Consider the following 20,131-nt stretch of genomic DNA (forward strand, 5'->3'; position numbering starts at 1 on the left):
TTATGCAAGTATTTTGCATAATTCTCTTCATAGCATAACATGGCGATGTTATCGTCGCCAATGTCTTGGTTCCACATTTGATGGAGTATGTGACACTAAAATCACAACCAACAACAAATGCTATGAAGCTACCAAGCATTTGGAAAAACTTCATCACTTGCATAATTCTCTTCATAGCATAACATGGCGACGTTATCGTCGCCAATGTCTTGGTTCCACATTTATGGAGTACGTGACACTAAAGTCACAACCAACGACAAATGCTATGAAGCTACCAAGCATTTGGAAAAACTTCATCAAGGTAGTCACCACATGTGTAGACATCATAGTTTTCGGCTCAAAGGCCTGCACCGGCAGTGATGCGTAGGGCGTCGGAGCCGGCAGAAGGGCCTGCACGGACGCTCACGCGGCCCCGATCTAGTTCTGGTGGTAGCGGCGAGGACCCTGGGAGCCTTCGGCGTTCTGGCGGCGCCGGTTCCAGTCTCCAACGAAGCGGCGGAGGTCGCGAAGCGGCGGTGGCCTACTCTGTGGCGGCGGTGGCGAGCGAAGAACCGACGGCGGCGGCTGTCTTCCCAAAGTAGTCCGAGAAATAGCAAAGAGAGTCCTCGAGGCATTTCTCTTCTCACCTTTTGCCTGCAAGACTCTCGGTCGATCTCATTTTATTTCTTCTTCTCGTCGATCCAGTGATCTCGAAATCGCTCAGATTTACGAGTGTGCTGATAACGTGTTAAAAGTAGAACCGAGAGAAACGAGAGATAGACGAGAGAGACAACAAATGATTCAACTATTCTGTTCCATTGATGATTCACAACTTATATACAAGGGGAAGGGACGCGAATATGGGTCACGTCCGTTCGAAGAGGTGTGAGGAAGGGTTGTGTCTGTTGACAAACCAATCAACATAGAGAATTACATGAGGGAGGATTATCCCTTTAATTAAACCTATTTAATTAAATCCTAACAGTTTCGAGAAGATCTAGCTTTCAAGATGTTCTATACATCCACGCACGACGCCAATCGAATGGTGATGCACAACGTCTAGCCCGAGGTACAACTTCATTAGATTTTGGTATAGACATGTTTGGCTAGTAACCCCCCAACTCATGTGAGAGTTTCTGTAAACATTTTTTTAAACATTATTTAATAGAGCTTCGGCCACTCCTCTTTATAAAAAAGCTAATCTCTAGAAGCTAATATTTGGTGTACACATGGGCACGAGTGATATCTTTTTTAAACAAAATCAAAAATATCATTTTTGAATTTTAAAGTGAAATTTAATAAAATCTGGAGGCAATGTTGTGACCCCTAGAAGTTCAAAATATCAAATACAAATATTTTGTTTCTGTGCTACATAAAAATGAAAAAAAGTATAGATCTAGTATGCATATTTTGAAATCTCCAAAAAAAAATCATATTTTGTTATTTTTTGTGGCCCATAATAAAATAAATTGGGTTGAGATCTTGCATGCTTGTAGGATGTATCATTGACGAAGTCCAAAATTATTTTCACCTTTTAAAATAACTTCTAAATATGTTTAAAAAATTAAAATAGAAAAACACTGGTACTCGGGAGCCAAAACACTTTCCGTCTCGAAGTTCTCCTATAAAATGGCTACCAGGAAGTATTTCTTTCATGATCTTTGTTTGCTTTTCTTGATTATTTTCTCTTTCGTTTATTTTTTGTATGTACTTCTGACCAACGTTTTGCTTTAAGGTGCACAATCGATTCACAAACTTATCATTCTTTAGTCAAAACTAGCAAAGATAGGCGCGGCGGCACGCCGCGCTAGTATAGTTCCAATGAATTTTTTTGTGAAAAACATGGATACACTTCTTAAATTGTAATACATGTTCAAATAAACTGAACTCAAATGAGACAATTATATTTTTTTCATCATTGTTTTCACCTTGGTGTGTGATTTGGCAACGGAGAAAAACAACCACCGGAGTGAAGCAGATAATATAGGGAGATAAAAGCATTAACATTGTAAATGGGTAAAGACATTACATTTCATAAAATATAGGCAGCCACGTTGGTTAACTGCGACTATGTTGTAAAAGTAAGCAACTGCGATTTATGTGCTTCACATCTTACAAGTTGGATGTCTCAAGCCCTTGGGCACATGCAACCACACCTCATGCCACTTTATTTTGGATTACCACAGACTTTCTTCATATTGTTTTAACTAAGTATTATAAAGGGGTACCTCCATGCCTCCTGTACAAAATGCCCAAGGTGATGTTGCACATTGTAAAGTAAAACACGAAATCACCAGAAAACATCTTATTTAGAAATCATTGAACTTTGATTTATACCATAGTTTCCGAAACTGCAAATGACCAGGGTCCGTCCGTAGATATTCGGGCCCTAGGGCAAGACGACAAAAAGGGGGCCTTGTTGACATTTTTTTCTTAAAATGCATTGCATTGCAAAACCATTTCAGTACATAGCATAGGTCGATCCTCTTTGGACGATAAAACTCACACCATAATCTATTTATTTGTAATGTGGGAGAGAACGGCTTCATGACGGTAAGGAAGCAATATAGTTCTTCAAAATAGGAAAATGCATACAACTCGAGGAGTCATCTAATCCAGGCCCAAGAAATCGATGTTCTAAATGTGATGCCATCATTTTCGTCTTCAACAGGTGCATGGAGTTTCTGAAAGATCTAAAATAATTTTTAGTTAAACATTTTTGGGATTGTACTATTCACCGACCTCTTTTATGTCTTCCTTTTATCGTTACCAGATAAACATTGTCCGGCAGACATGGCATCAAATAATTTGCAAAAAAAGCAGTCAATAAGGAAAAATAAGAAACACCTGCATATGGGCATATGACCTGGTATTAAATTATCGATGTAGATTGCTTGATCTTAAGGCTCTATCAGCACGAAGGAGAATGGAAAGAGAGCTGATGGGGAAGGAAATTGTGCCGCTGTTCTACGTGACTTGAAACTTGGGTTAGGAGCCATTGGTCCAAAAACCTAGATCGGTTACCTCTTTTAGCAGTACAGATCAATAAATGTAATAGGCTACCTTGAACTTGCGCTATTATTTTTTTACCTTTTTTCTTTGAGAAGTCTATTCATTTTACCTGGACTAAAGAGTACCGAAGTTCTGCCTAGGCTCGAGCCCCTGCCCCCCAGGGCCCAGGGCAGGCGCCCTGCTGCCCCATCTTATGGGCCGGCCCTGCATATGACGTTGTAACCATCTAAATCCGGAAGCAAAATATTATCGCCAACTTAAATATACATGAAGCCTTAGCTTATATAAACTCAGCAAAGTAGATATATTGAACACCATAATGTGCTTGAATCAAAAAATGCATGTATATGACACCATAATACATTGTATGAAACACTTCTGTCCAAAAGCAAACAAATCATATGGTGCCAATACGACTAAGGAGTTCTCTCCTCTTAGAGATCACACCTTTTGAGTAACTTGTGCTCATATCCTGTCACTCTGCTACCACAGCTCCAGCGGATCAATGCAGGTCATCGGAAGAAGAGTCCACGAGCTACGGCTTCGAGCTGGCGAAAAAAATTCTAGCAGACACACTGTATGGGCCTTGAACAACATAAAACAGAGCCCATAACAAAGCTTCATGTCTGCACACACCAGCCAAAGAGCATTCTGTAGACAGCAGAAACGGCAGCAGAAAGACAACATAAACATCTTGCTCTTCACATCCCGTGCGACTGGTACATTAAGCACACGAACATGTGCACATGAACCTAGTTATCATCTGAGAAATGCAACCCCTTTTTCGACTTGGGGTTCTTTCCAGCACCAACATTCTTGCGCTTTCTTCCTCCAGCGGCATCGGAGCCAGTCTACAACAGAAACATAACCCCAAAACACCAGTACCTTGCTAAGACTGTCAAATTATACCACATTGAGTTTTTTTCCCATAAAGATATACCTCATTGATAGCAGATGCTGACGACAATGTACTTTGTGGCATGAGATCCATGGACGGCGGTGGAACTGAAGTCTCACCAGGACATGGAGCCTGCTTTGGAGTTTCAGGAGTAGAGAAGCATTCGCTGCTCTGACCTAAAGCTGAACCATCTATGCCGTGCCGCTGGGCAACACTGGCACAATGATCGGATCAACAATCTGCAACTGGAGTTGTTGATTGTGCAATGCATCCAATGATTCACGCCCAGTAGCAACAATACTGAATTCCCTTCCCATGATGGCAAGCAAATCCTAGGGCATGGTGTTAGCCTGCCCTCTCACGCTTGACACAAGCTGCAATGCCACTTTTCTGGTGATTTGAACCAATTTTCCTTTTGGTCGCTCATATGCAGTTTGGCATTTTATCGAGAAATTTTGAGGACAATCTCATGATGACAATCTCTCCACAAGGCTCAAACAAATGAAAGTTTGCAGAATTGGCATTTTGAGAATCTACTGAACCATTGTCAACTGCTCAAACAATGAACCTATACCTGACAGAACAATGACATAAGAAAAAGAAAAACCGACATAAGTATCCGTCACAAAAGAAAAATCAAATCTCAAAAAAAAAACAGAAAATATGGCAATCAGGTGTGCATACCTCGGGAGTGGTATAACAGTAGGGCATCAAGGGAACTTATATACTCTATCTTCTAACTTAATTTTCTTGCATCATTGTTTGCAGCTTATATAATCCCAGCCCTTGTCTGCGAGGACTTCAGTAATTCCAATAGATACTTTATAGTGCTGACCCTAAACACAATTAACAATAGATTTAATCAGAGAATGCAAAAAAGGATAGACCGCAGGGCACTAAAATACCATAATGTCATTTGGCTCAAGTGTCGCTATCTAGGCGATCGTTGATGCAGTTGGCTCAGCACGACCTTGATTTCACTGTGTAGTTCAATAAGCAATGGCAGATGCTTAGACCTGTAGCATTCCCATAATGAACATGTTACCAAACAAATAACAATCCTGACATGGGACAGGTAAAAATCTCTTAGAGAACAAACCTCTCTCAGACAACAACAATCTCTGGAATCGGCGCATTAACATGCCATCTTGTAACAGATGTACTTCTGAAGGCCAGCAAGCCTACAAAATATAAATCACTGCAATTAGAACAGATCAGAAAGAAAGAAAAAATACCAACCAAAGACAACAAAAAAGGGTGTTAAAAAGAGATTGCATCACTTGAGGACCGAATTGCTGTCATGCCAACAAATAAGACGATAATGGGCTCTTCGTGATGTCTCCATGAATCCGTCAGCACCAAATAGATCAGCCTGTTCCCTCAAGAGGGTAACAACGGCATGCTCGCTTGAAGAAACAACACAAGTAAATCATAAATCAGATAACAATTGGAAAATGCAAGTACTTGCTAGAAAAATAAATACAGGAAGAGCGGCGACCCACACCTGCCATCACCCATCAGCAATATACACCTGCCGTTTCTGGCTCCTAGCAATACCAGAAGGAGGTATACAAACCAGAACTGGGATATTATGAATACATAAAGCATCAGGGGAACGTCTGGACATCACCAGATATATGGACCGCTTGTCTGAATCAATTTACACACAAAATATTCAGAGGCAGCAAAAAAAAAATCTTTCTTGTATTCAAAAAGTAGAATCGGTTATGACACAATTGTGGTTGTTTGATGATCTCCAGATGACACATACTAAAATATTATCATTGCTAAAGTACGATGCAGAGGATAAAAAATTCCCTTATAAAGATGTTTGCAAGCCAATCATATAGATCTATAAAATAACACTCACCTCTTTTACAGTGGCTTCGACAGGGACAGCAAGAACAATGTCTCTGTGCACTGTAGCATTTTCGAATATCTAGTCAGTAAAATCATATCAGTATTGAAGGCAGCCGAAATAAGTTCAAAGACAGATAATTATCCTAAAGACCCTCAACAAAAATATAAGTTTATGGAATAAATATCTACAGGCTCAAGAGTGAAGAAGTAAAATACAATTTAGTTCACAAATGCACTGGAAACAATATAACAAGTTTTCCAATTTGACACGGTGCACGTCAACGAAGAACTGAAAGAGATGAAGGCCACAAGGACAGACACGGCGAACTTGCTTGTGTGTTTGGCGCTACTTTGAGATTGAAATAGCAAACCTGGAATGAACCCAAGGGAAACAAAATAGTATTGTGGTCAACTGGTGGTGTTCATTGGACTGAACTTATAAGGGGAAACAAAAGGTGGGAGAGAGAACACCAGATCGATTAAGTGGAGGAAATGGGTAATGGCCTAATGGATCACCTGGAGTCCCCGCGACGGTGGTCACCGAACTCAACGCCACATTTCTGTTCAACTTGCCAGTGGCACTGGAGCCTCTATGAAGCTCGTGTAGCTGGGATGCTTTGGAGACACCGGCACCAGCAGCTTCTGGGAGGCCGGGAGCCAAAATCTTTGTGTGGCCAATGTAGGCACCATTGCCTACTGCCGTGTTGGTGTCGCCGGTAGTACTCCCACCTATCCAATCTGTTTCCACATGTATGGCGGCACACGCTGGGCGAAGTTACGGCTGATGCGCCGGCGAAGGGCGGGATGAATGACGACAGACTGCCTAGACGCGGTTGCCGCGATTTCCGGAGGTAGCGGCGGCGGCCACCGATGCTAGGACGCTCGCGGTGGCGAGCGACTGGCTAGACGCAGCAGCCTCAGGGAGCCGCGGCGGCGGTCACCGACGCTGGGATGCTCCGGCAGAGAGGAACACCATGACGGCCTTCAGAAGATTACATGACTGGAGCACGCGGAGATGGTCCCCGATGTCCCGCAGGTGGGCGATTAGCATGACCAATAGATCCTCGAACCCGCCATCGTAGGGCTCCTCGCCGCGTCGGCGGCCCTGTGTTGGAATTGGGGCGATCTCGAGCAGATTTTTTTTGGGGCTAGCTCTAGCCGCACCACGCAGGTTCCCCGTGAGCACAGCACAGAGTTCCTCGGTCCCTCCGGCGCAGGGCCCTTTGGCACTTCGCTGCCGCCGGCATCCCCTCCGGCCTCCGGTGGGAGCCGTATGACGCTGAGCGCCCTGAAAAAACTGAAGAAAGGGGGCTTATTCTTCTCCCTCACTCGGCAGTCTCTCCGTGCCCTCTAGATCGAGCGCGCCGCAAGCTGCCGCTGTGCTCGCCGACCACCTAGCCGGAAAGAAGGGTTTGGACACGGCGATGTGGATGAAGAAATCACGGTGTGGCCGGTCGTGTGTTTCCTTTGTGCGGTGGAGCATCAATGGAGGGACACCTGGTACCTAGCACCGTGTTGCCTTTTTTCTATCCAAATCTAAACAGAGCTTGCACCGCTTTGACCACGGGGACCCACCAGAGAAAGGAAGAAGAGAGACAAACCTAGAAGCTAGCCACTATGCAGCTACAGCCACACATCCAACCTACCAAAATAGAGCACTACCAAGGAAAAAGGCTCCAATTTTTCTGCAGAGGGCACACAAATGAGGCAACACCGAAGCAGCAATGGAGTGAAACACACACGTGTCATCATGCTGTAAATCTTTAACCTCTCCCAAAATTCTAACAAAAAAGATGTTTGTTCCCAAATAGTATAGTAGTTATGGACTCACCAAGTCATCGTCCTTTAGTACAAATCCAACCCAAGTGGTCCCTGGGCAGATCTAATTAAGGCCACTAGAACCCTATTCCCTCCGTCTCTTGATAAAACATGCTAGTCCCCTAAGTGGACCCATGACTCGAGCCCGAGTGAAAGCCCTACATGACAAGGTGAACTCAATCCTCTCGACACTCGACCTTGACACTACTTTGGATGGAATGCTACCTCATGCCGATGTTCTTTGTGTCATCAGATACAAGCCTCGAGAGGAGTACGTCAAGGTTGGCCCAACACCGGACAAGGAAGGAGAAGGAGGACCAACTCAACCGGAGGCTAAAGCCCAAGACCGGCACTGCCGCCCCTACAGGTCGGCACTGCCGCTGGGCGCACCCGGCACTGCCGGTAAATCCACACCGGCATTGTTGCCGGGAGCACCCCAACACTACCGGCCAGACACCTCGGCACTGCCGGCCCCACCCGACTTGACTTCATCTGGACCATCCATTTAAATCATGTGGCTGTGTTTATTTCGCAAATGACTAAGTTACCCCTTTCTAGATCTGGACTACATATAGGGCTCCTCCAGCGACGAATTAGGGTTAGGCATAGATTGGATTATCTTTAGAGCTTTACTCACAAAACCTCTGAGATGATCTCCTATGTTTCCTCAAGGCTACCTCTTATGTGATTTGGATGATGTTTCTGTGAGATTCTAGTGCATCCCACTCTCTCTCCCACACTTTGTTCATCTCCCTTACCGATCTCTCACACTGAGATTCTACCTCGTGTCTCTCCCCGTGTGATTCATCGGCATGGTTTATCGAGCCACAAGAGTGGAAATCGACTATATCGGGTTTGTGTGCGTGTGTTGTTCTTTGTGTTCTTCTTGTTCCTCAACTCCACCTATTTTCCCCTTTTGGATTTTGGTAAAATTTGTGAGATATGGGCACATCCTAGCCCTTATGCCTCATCATTCTCTAAAGTTGATTTGCATAGTCGTTACCACCAAATTCGTATGCAATTAGGAGATGAATGGAAAACCGCGTTTAAAACTAAGTTCGGTTTATATGAGTGGTTAGTAATGCCTTTTGGATTAACTAATGCTCCTAGTACTTTCATGAGACTGATGAACGAAGTTTTACGTGCTTTTATTGGACGTTTTGTGGTGGTATACTTTGATGATATTCTGATTTATAGCAAATCTTTGGAGGATCATTTGGATCATTTACGTGTTGTTTTCAATGCTTTACGTGATGCACGTTTGTATGGTAATCTTGAGAAGTGCACCTTTTGCACCAATCGAGTTGCGTTTCTTGGCTATGTTGTTACAGCGCAGGGTATTGAAGTTGATCCAGCCAAGATTGCAGCAATTGAGAGTTGGCCGCAACCCAAGACGGTCACACAAGTGAGGAGCTTTCTTGGCCTCACTGGTTTTTATAGGCGTTTTGTGAAAGATCTTGAATCCATTGCTGCGTCACTGAATGAGCTTACAAAGAAGGATGTGCTCTTTGTTTGGGGCGATGCACAACAAGAAGCCTTCATGATACTGAAAGATAAGTTAACAAATGCTCCGTTACTTCAACTTCCTGATTTCAATAAGACTTTTGAGCTTGAATGTGATGCTAGTGGAATTGGTTTGGGAGGTGTGTTATTACAAGAGGGCAAACATGTTGCATATTTTAGTCAGAAATTGAGTGGGCCTAGTCTGAACTATTCTACTTATGATAAAGAATTATATGCGCTGGTTCGGACATTAGAAACTTGACAACATTATTTATGACCTAAATAATTTGTTATACATTCTGATCGTCAATCTTTGAAGCATATTCGTGGTCAAGCTAAGTTGAATCGCCGCCATGCAAAGTGGGTTGAATTTATTGAGTCTTTTCCTTATGTTATCAAACACAAAAGGGTAAAGATAATGTTATTGCTGATGCTTTGTCGCGCCATTATACTATGCTATCTCAACTTGACTTCAAGATTTTTGGATTAGAAACTATAAATGAACAATACTTGCACGATGCTGATTTTAAAGATGTGTTGCTGAATTGTAAAGATGGTAGAACATAGAACAAATTCGTCCTCAATGATGAATTTGTGTTCCATGCTAACAAGCTATGCATCCCAGATAGTTCCATTCGTCTTTTGTTGTTGCAGGAGGCGCATGGTGGAGGATTGATGGGTCACTTTAGTGTGAAGAAGATGGAGGATGTACTTGTTGCACACTTCTTTTGGCCACGTATGCGTCGAGATGTTGAGAGATTTGTGGCACGCTGCACTACATGTCAAAAAAGGCAAGTCTCGACTTAATCCACATGGTTTACATATGCCTCTTCCTGTTCCTAGTCTACCTTGGGAGAATATTTCTATGGATTTTGTTTTGGGATTGCCTCGTACACAGAAGGGGAGGGATAGTATTTTTGTTGTTGTGGATCGGTTTTCTAGATGGCACACTTTATTCCATGTCACAAGACTGATGATGCTACACATGTTGCTGATTTATTATTTTGTGAAATTGTTCGTTTACATGGTGTGCCAAATACTATTGTTTCTGATCGTGATACTAATTTTCTTAGCCATTTTTGGAGATGTTTAAGGGCTAAGTTGGGGACTAAATTGTTGTTTCGTACTACATGTCATCCCTAAACTTGATGTAGCCCCGCTCACAAACGACACTACATCAAGACCAACAAGTCCCCCAAGTGGACCAATAACGCGGATTCGAGTCAAAGCGCTACATGATAAGGTGAACTCGCTCCTCACTACCCTCGATCTCGGTACCCCATTGGATGGATTGCTACCTCATGCCGACACGCTTTGTGTTATTAGGTACGAGGTGCATCAAGACCCCGGAGAGGAGGACACACCATGGTCAAGAGGAGGAGAGGAGCAGCTGGACGAGAAGATGCACGTGGAGCTGGACCCGCCGTCATCCGAAGCGCGCCAAGGAAGGGAAGGAGCCAGCCGGTCCAGGACCCGGTCTGACCGGATTCCTGACCGGGCGCCCCGGTCCAAACCGGTCTCTCCGCTGACTGCAACCGGGCACGTTACTGCTCCTCCGGGACCCCTTTCCGGTCGCCCTCCGGTCTAGGACCCGGTCTGGACCGGACGCCCCGGTCTGGACCGGACGCCCCGGTCCCAGGGCCGGTCTGACCGGGCTCCTGACCGGATTCGTCGAATTGCCTTGTCAAAACTGCTTAAGTCGTGTACTTCATACCTTTTCGCCATGTGTCGCCCTGTAGGCCTATATAAGTACCCAGGACGCCCCCTTTCACTCTTTAGACATAATCTGAGCTTAAAACTACTTTTGAGCTTTGTCTCCCTAGGGTTAGATCCCCTTTGTAATCAAGGCTACTCTTGTTGAGGATTTGAATACTTCTGAGTGAGATTCTAGTGTGCTCCACTCTCTCTCTCTCTCTCGCCGGTCTTCGTCTCCAACCCCGATCTCTCATCCGGAATTCTACCTCGTGTCTCTTCCGGTTGATTCTATTGGCGTGGTCCATCGAGCCACGATAGTAAGAATTCGATTGTATCGGGTTGGCGTGCGTGTGTTTGTTCTTCGTGTTCTTCGTGTTCTTCCTCCTCTCCCTCTTTTCCCCCTTTGGATTTGGGTCAATCGCAAGATCGGGCCACAAACTAGGTCTTAGACCTCATCATATGGTATCAGCAGCTCTTGGTTACCGCGAATTGGACCCCCCACCCACCCAATTTCTTCTCTAGAAAATTTTCCTAAAAACCAAAAAATAGCCCTAAATTGCCTTTGGATGGATCTACGATTTTGTTGAGTTTTTAGTGGTTTTGATCCGTGGATTTGGTGTTGTTAGTGTTGATCTACTATTTCCCCCACCTTTTAGCCTCCAATTCCTCCGTTTCCCTTCGATTTGATCTTTTGGCTTTGGTTTGGGGAAGAACAGGAGAGAGTAACACGAGCAGCCGGTTGAGCAACCGGTTGACCGGCCCCCAGACCGGACCAGCCGGCCCAGCACCCGGTCGACCGGCCACCAGACCGGACCAGCCGGCCCCAGGCCCGACCAGACCGGGTACCACTGCTAACACCACCGCCAACCACCACCACCACCACCATCATCGCAAGTTGCGTGTTCATCACCGCCTACACATCTTAGGTATAACTTGCATTTCCCTTGTAACCCCTCTTCCTTTTGCGATCTATCCTATCGAGCATTGCTTATCAAGTGTTGCGAGACATTGCACGTGGCCCCGATTGTGAGGTGTGTGTGTAGTGTGGAGTCAAGCTTATAAGCAAGGACTCGTGTGGCAAGATAGAAAAAGCGAGGCTAACGCTAACATAGTGTGAGAAAAAGCAACAAAAACACAAAAAGAGTGCAAGTAGCACCATACATACAAAAGAGTGCAAGTGCCACCATCGATACAAAAGAGTGCAAGTGCCACCATCGATACAAAAGAGTGCAAGTGCCACCGTATACAAAAGAGTTAAAAGCTTTTAAGCAAAAGAGAGAGAAGAGAAGAGAGGTCGCGTGTGAATCTTGTTGTCTCTCAAGTTGCAACCAAGCTTTGATCTCTTCTTGTGTTAGTGTGACACCGAGCACCACCTTGCATATAGGTTTTTGTTTTTCCGCTCATTCCTTGGTCGCACTAACCCCGCTTATCCCGTGTGTGCGTTCCACAACTTTTCCGTGTTTATAGTGATCTCCACTTTGACACTTGATTTTTGGACCTTACCCACTTTTAACAACATACTCAATTTTGGATTTCATCTTTTGGCTTTCCACCATACTCACCTAACACCATATTTGCTAGCTTTTGCGTGTGTACCCGATACAATTGGTTTTGCTCTCGGTTCGGTTGATCGCCTCAATACTATCACACCAAGGTAAGAGTGCGAGGTAGTTTTCTTCCACTAACATACACAACATAGTTCTTGTCTTGCTATCATGGATAGGCACGGAGACGAAGCTCGGGAGGATGAAGTCTTACGCAACACCGAGCGGTTGGCTACCCAACACAATCTATGGGCACAACGCCAAGAGTTCAAGGAGCAACTCACCTTGTTTGAGACACGCATCGACGAGCAATATGAAGAAGTGGCCCACAACTTCTCCCAAGTGAACCAAGATGTATCTCTACTCCGTGAAGCTACGGACAACTTGCATGGCCAAGTGACGGCCAATGATGCAAACATGGAGCGGCGCATGGATAGTCTCGAGCGCGCCATCAACAACTTGGGCCGCCGACATCGACATCGCTCTAATTCCTCATCATCATCAACCTCGTCACAAGATTACTACTCTCATGACCGCCATACGTCCTCAAGCTCCAACTCAAGGCATGGAGATCATCATCGACCTCATCGCCCGCATGCTCGTCATGAAGACTCTCGCTCCAACTCAAGGCGAGGAGAATTCCATCGCCATGCTCGTCCTCATGAACGTCCTTCACAAGAACAAGTTCTTCACCAATATCGTCATCAAGCGGCTCGCCATGCCCACCATGGGCGTGACGACCAACCCCACGACAACGTCATCCACAACATGGAACCGGCACCTCATCGTCAAGCACATGTTGATGCTCAAGACCAAGGTCATCAAGATCCACCGAGGCGTGATCTCCGAAATCACCCTTGCCATGACCAACGGGGACGAGGAGAACCGCAACACGATCAAGATGAGAGAGCCATCCTTGTACGTCGTCAAGATCCTCAAAAACATCATCAACGTGAACCAAGTGAAGCTAGTGTTCAACTCCATCGCCAACCCAATGCTATGGTTGGCCGTGGAAGACCTCCTATCCCACCTCAAGCCGCAAGAGATGAAGGCATCCGTCCTCGCCGAAGGAATTTGGGAGATGAAGAGAACATGTTTGGAAAGCTCAAGTTCAACATGCCCAAGTTCAAAGGTGAAGACGATGCCGAGGCCTACCTCTCATGGGCACTCAAGGTTGACAAGATCTTCCGCATCCACAACTACTCCGGTGCCAAGAAAGTGGCCATGGCCTCCCTTGAGTTTGAAGATTACACCAACACTTGGTGGGAGCAAGTACTCACTCCAAGGGAAGAGAAGGGTGAACCCCCAATTGACACTTGGGAAGAGATGAAGGAAGAGATGCAAGCTCGCTTTGTCCCAACATACTACATGACCGACCTCTTCAACAAACTCCAAAAATTGAAGCAAGGCACCAAGACCGTTGAGGAGTTCTACAAGGAGATGGAGTTAACTATGATGCGAGCCAACATCCAAGAGTCCGAGAACCAAACCATCGCTAGATTCTTCAATGGACTCAACTACCCCATCAAGAGAATTGTGGAGTTCCAACAATATTCCAACATGGTTGAGTTGGTACACCAAGCCTCCAAAGCCGAGCGCCAAGTGAATGAGAACATCAAGTACTCCAAGTCCAAGTCATACTTCACCTCCAAGCTCGCTACATCAACTCCTACAACAAGTGCCAAGCCCGACGTGTCCTCTACACCATCCAAGCAACCGATTGTCCAAAGTCGCATGAAGCAAACGGTGTCCTCCACCGCCTCCTCAAAGGCCTCTACGGGACCCTCTAATATCACTTGCTTCAAGTGTGGCGCACAAGTCCACAAATCCTTTGAGTGAAATAACACCAAGGTCATGATCACTATGGAGAATGGCGACATAGAGACGCTAAGTGAAGGCGAATATGAAGCGCTTGTACAAGCCGCCGTCGCCAATGAAGAATATTATGATGAAGAAAGTGGAGAAGACTCTCTCTTATGCATGCATGACCCAAGCCCTTCACTTGTGGTCACAAGGGTGCTAACAACTCAACCTCAAGCTATGGAAGACCAACGTTGCAACATCTTCCAAACCCGTGCCGGAATTGGTGGCAAGTTGATACGTCTCCGACGTATCGATAATTTCTTATGTTCCATGCTACATTATTGATGAAATCTACATGTTTTATACACATTATATGTCGTATTTATGCATTTTCCGGCACTAACATATTAACAAGATGCCGAAGAGCCAGTTGCTGTTTTCTGCTGTTTTTGGTTTCAGAAATCCTAGTAACGAAATATTCTCGGAATTGGACGAAATCAACACCCAGGGTCCTATTTTGCCACGAAGCTTCCAGAAGACCGAAGGAGAGTCGAAGTGGGGCCACGAGGTGGCCAGACACCAGGGCGGCGCGGCCCAGGCCCTGGCCGCGCCGACCTGTCGTCTGGGCCCCTCGTGCCTCCTCTTTACCTGCCCTTCCGCCTACAAATAGCCTCCGTCGCGAAACCCCCAGTACCGAGAGCCACGATACGGAAAACCTTACTGAGACGCCGCCGCCAATCCCATCTCGGGGGATTCTGGAGATCTCCTCCGGCACCCTGCCGGAGAGGGGATTCATCTCCCGGAGGACTCTTCACCGCCATGGTCGCCTCCGGAGTAATGAGTGAGTAGTTCACCCCTGGACTATGGGTCCATAGCAGTAGCTAGATGGTTGTCTTCTCCTCATTGTGCTTCATTGTTGGATCTTGTGAGCTGCCTAACATGATCAAGATCATCTATCCGTAATTCTATATGTTGTGTTTGTCGGGATCCGATGGATAGAGAATACTATGTTATGTTAATTATCAAGTTATTACCTATGTGTTGTTTATGATCTTGCATGCTCTCCGTTATTAGTAGAGGCTCGGCCAAGTTTTTGCTCTTAACTCCAAGAGGGAGTATTTATGCTCGATAGTGGGTTCATGCCTCCATTAAATGCGGGACGGTGACGGAAAGTTCTAAGGTTGTGGATGTGATATTGCCACTAGGGATAAAACATTGATGCTATGTCTAAGGATGTAGTTATTGATTACATTACGCACCATACTTAATGCAATTGTCTATTGTTTTGCAACTTAATACTGGAAGGGGTTCGGATGATAACCTGAAGGTGGACTTTTTAGGCATAGATGCATGCTGGATAGCGGTCTATGTACTTTGTCGTAATGCCCAATTAAATCACACTATATTTATCATATCATGTATGTGCATTGTTATGCCCTCTTTATTTGTCAATTGCCCGACTGTAATTTGTTCACCCAACATGCTTTTATCTTATGGGAGAGACACCTCTAGTGAACTGTGGACCCCGGTTCTATTCTTTACATCTGAAATACAATCTACTGCAATACTTGTTCTTTACTGTTCTCTGCAAACAATCATCTTCCACACAATACGGTTAATCCTTTGTTACAGCAAGCCGGTGAGATTGACAACCTCACTGTTTCGTTGGGTCGAAGTACTTTGGTTGTGTTGTGCAGGTTCCACGTTGGCGCCGGAATCCCTGGTGTTGCGCCGCATTACATTCCGCCACCATCAACCTTCAACGTGCTTCTTGGCTCCTCCTGGTTCGATAAACCTTGGTTTCTTTCTTTGGGAAAACTTACTGTTGTGCGCATCACACCTTCCTCTTGGGGTTCCCAACGGACGTGTCATCTACGCGCATCAAGACTGTTTTCTGGCGCCGTTGCCGGGGAGATCAAGACACGCTGCAAGGGGACTCTCCACTTCCCAATCTCTTTACTTTGTTTTTGCCTTGTTTATTTTATTTACTTACTTGTTTGCTGCACTTATATCAAAACACAAAAAAATTAGTTGCTAGCTTTACTTTATTTACTGTCTTGCACTCTATATAAAAAACACACAAAAAATTAGTTTCTTACATTTACTTTATCTAGTTTGCTTTATTTACTACTGCTAAAATGGCCACCCCTGAAAATACTAAGTTGTGTGACTTCACAACCACAAATAATAATGATTTCCTATGCACACCTATTGCTCCACCTGCTACTACAGCAGAATTCTTTGAAATTAAACCTGCTTTACTGAATCTTGTTATGCGAGAGCAATTTTCTGGTGTTGGTTCTGATGATGCTGCTGCCCATCTTAATAATTTCGTTGAACTATGTGAAATGCAAAAGTATATGGATGTAGATGGTGATATTATTAAATTAAAATTATTTCCTTTCTCATTAAGAGGAAGAGCTAAAGATTGGTTGCTATCTCTGCCTAAGAATAGTATTGATTCATGGACTAAATGTAAGGATGCTTTTATTGGTAGATATTATCCCCCTGCTAAAATTATATCTTTGAGAAGTAGCATAATGAATTTTAAACAATTGGATAATGAACATGTTGCTCAAGCTTGGGAAAGAATGAAATCTTTGGTTAAAAATTGCCCAACCCATGGACCGACTACTTGGATGATCATCCAAACCTTTTATGCAGGATCTGAACTTTTCTTCGCGGAACCTATTGGATTCAGCTGCTGGAGGTACCTTTATGTCCATCACTCTTGGTGAAGCAACAAAGCTCCTTGATAATATGATGATTAATTACTCTGAATGGCACACGGAAAGAGCTCCACAAGGTAAGAAGGTAAATTCTGTTGAAGAATCCTCTTCCTTGAGTGATAAGATTGATGTGATTATGTCTATGCTTGTGAATGGTAGATCTAATGTTGATCCAAATAATGTTCCTTTAGCTTCATTGGTTGCTGATACGTCTCCGACGTATCGATAATTTCTTATGTTCTATGCCATATTATTGATGATACCTACATGTTTTATGCACACTTTATGTCATATTCGTGCATTTTCTGGAACTAACCTATTAACAAGATGCCGAAGTGCCGATTGCTGTTTTCTCGCTGTTTTTGGTTTCAGAAATCCTAGTAACGAAATATTCTCGGAATCGGACGAAATCAAGACCCGGGTTCCTATTTTCACCGGAAGCATCCGGAACACCCGGGAAGGACCGGAGGGGGGCATCGGGCCCCCGGACCATAGGCCGGCGCGGCCCAGGCCCCGGCCGCGCCGCCATATGGTGTGGCCACCCCTTCGACCCTCCCTGCGCCGCCTCTTCGCCTATATAAAGCCTCCGTCGCGAAAACCCCGATGCGAAGAACCACGATACGGAAAACCTTCCGGAGCCGCCGCCATCGCGAAGCCAAGATCTGGGGGACAGGAGTCTCTGTTCCGGCACCCTGCCGGAGCGGGGAAGTGCCCCCGGAAGGCTTCTCCATCGACACCGCTGCCATCTCCACCGCCATCTTCATCACCGCTGCTTCTCCCATGAGGAGGGAGTAGTTCTCCATCGAGGCTCGGGGCTGTACCGGTAGCTATGTGGTTCATCTCTCTCCTATGTGCTTCAATACAATAATCTCATGAGCTGCCTTACATTATTGAGATTCATATGATGATGCTTGTAATCTAGATGTCATTATGCTAGTCAAGTGAGTTTTACTTATGTGATCTCCGGAGACTCCTTGTCCCACGTGTGTAAAGGTGACAGTGTGTGCACCGTGTGGGTCTCTTAGGCCATATTTCACAGAATACTTACTCAATGTTGAATGGCATAGTGAGGTGCTTATTTATATCTCTTTAAGATTGCAATGTGTTTGTATCACAATTTATCTATGTGCTACTCTAGTGATGTGTTATTAAAGTAGTTTTATTCCTCCTGCATGTGTGCAAAGGTGATAGTGCGTGCACCGTGTTAGTACTTGGTTTATGCTATGATTATGATCTCTTGTAGATTATGAAGTTAACTATTGCTATGATAATATTGATGTGATCTATTCCTCCTACATATGCATGAAGGTGACAGTGTGCATGCTATGCTAGTACTTGGTTTAGTCTCGTTGATCTATCTTACACTAAAGGTTACTAAAATATGAGCATTATTGTGGAGCTTGTTAACTCCGGCATTGAGGGTTCGTGTAATCCTACGCAATGTGTTCATCATCCAACAAAAGTGTAGAGTATGCATTTATCTCTTCTGTTATGTGATCAATGTTGAGAGTGTCCACTAGTGAAAGTCTAATCCCTAGGCCTTGTTCCTAAATATCGCTATCGCTGCTTGTTTATTGTTTTATCTGCGTTACTACTGCTGCGTTACTACTGCTTGTTTACTCGTCCCGGGCAAAGCACTCGTTCGGTGCCGTTGCTACTACTTATTCATACCACCTGTATTTCACTATCTCTTCGCCGAACTAGTGCACCTATTAGGTGTGTTGGGGACACAAGAGACTTCTTGCTTTGTGGTTGCGAGGTTGCATGAGAGGGATATCTTTGACCTCTTCCTCCCGGAGTTCGATAAACCTTGGGTATCCACTTAAGGGAAACTTGCTGCTGTTCTACAAACCTCTGCTCTTGGAGGCCCAACACTGTCTACAAGAATAGAAGCTCCCGTAGACATCAGTTGCCCAAGAAGAACATGTTGATTTAAACTTCATTAAAAATAATAATTTCAACAATAATGCTTATCGGAACAATTCTAGTAATAACTATAGGCCATATCCTTATAATAATGGTAACGGTTATGCTAATTTTTATGGGAATTCTTACAACAATAATAGGAGTGTACCCCCTGGTCTTGAAGCCATGCTTAAAGAATTTATTAGTACACAAACTGCTTTTTACAAATCTGTTGAGGAAAAGCTTGATAAAATTGATATTCTTGCTTCTAGAGTCGATAGACTTGCCTCTGATGTTGATCTTTTAAAATTGAAAGTTATGCCTAATAGGGATATTGATAATAAGATTACTACTACAGCAAATGCCATCCAAGTTAGAATTAATGAGAATATAAGATTAATGGCTGAATTGCGTGCTAGGTGGGATAGAGACGAAAATGAAAAACTAGCTAAAGAGAGTAATGTAGCTAAAGTTTGGACTATTACCACCACTAGTAATGCTAATGCTCCACATGTTGCTGAACCTCCTACCATTAATGGTAAAATAATTGGTGTTGGCAATGTCTCTACTCCTAGTGCAAAGCATGCAAAACTGCCGGAAACTGCTAAAACTGCTTGAAACCGCCTCGTGATAAAACCGCTGAAATTTTTTCCAACCTTGGGGACAATGATCCCATTGCTGTAGCTCATAATGATTTAGATTTTGATGATTGTCACATCTCTGAAGTTATAAAGTTCTTACAAAAACTTGCTAAGAGTCCTAATGCTAGTGCTATAAATTTGGCCTTTACAAAACATATTACAAATGCTCTCATAAAAGCTAGAGAAGAGAAACTAAAACTTGAAACCTCTATTCCTAGGAAGTTAGAAGATGGTTGGGAGCCCATCATTAAAATGAGGGTCAATGATTTTGATTGTAATGCTTTATGTGATCTTGGTGCAAGTATTTCTGTTATGCCTAAGAAAGTCTATGATATGCTTGACTTGCCACCATTGAAAAATTGTTATTTAGATGTTAATCTCGTCGATAATGCTAAAAAGAAACCTTTGGGGAGAGTTGATAATGTTCATATTATGGTTAACAATAACCTTGTCCCCGTTGATTTTGTTGTCTTGGATATTGAATGCAATGCATCTTGCCCCATTATATTGGGAAGACCTTTTCTTCGAACCGTTGGTGCTACTATTGATATGAAGGAAGGTAATATCAAATATCAATTTCCTCTCAAGAAAGGTATGGAACACTTCCCTAGAAAAAGAATGAAGTTACCTTTTGATTCTATTATTAGAAAAAATTATGATGTTGATACTTCGTCTCTTGATGTCACTTGATATACACTTTCTGCGCCTAGCTGGAAGGAGTTAAAGAATAGCGCTTATGGGAGA

The sequence above is a fragment of the Lolium rigidum genome, chromosome 3 (genome assembly GCF_022539505.1).
Source record: "Lolium rigidum isolate FL_2022 chromosome 3, APGP_CSIRO_Lrig_0.1, whole genome shotgun sequence".
Classification (NCBI taxonomy): domain Eukaryota; kingdom Viridiplantae; phylum Streptophyta; class Magnoliopsida; order Poales; family Poaceae; genus Lolium; species Lolium rigidum.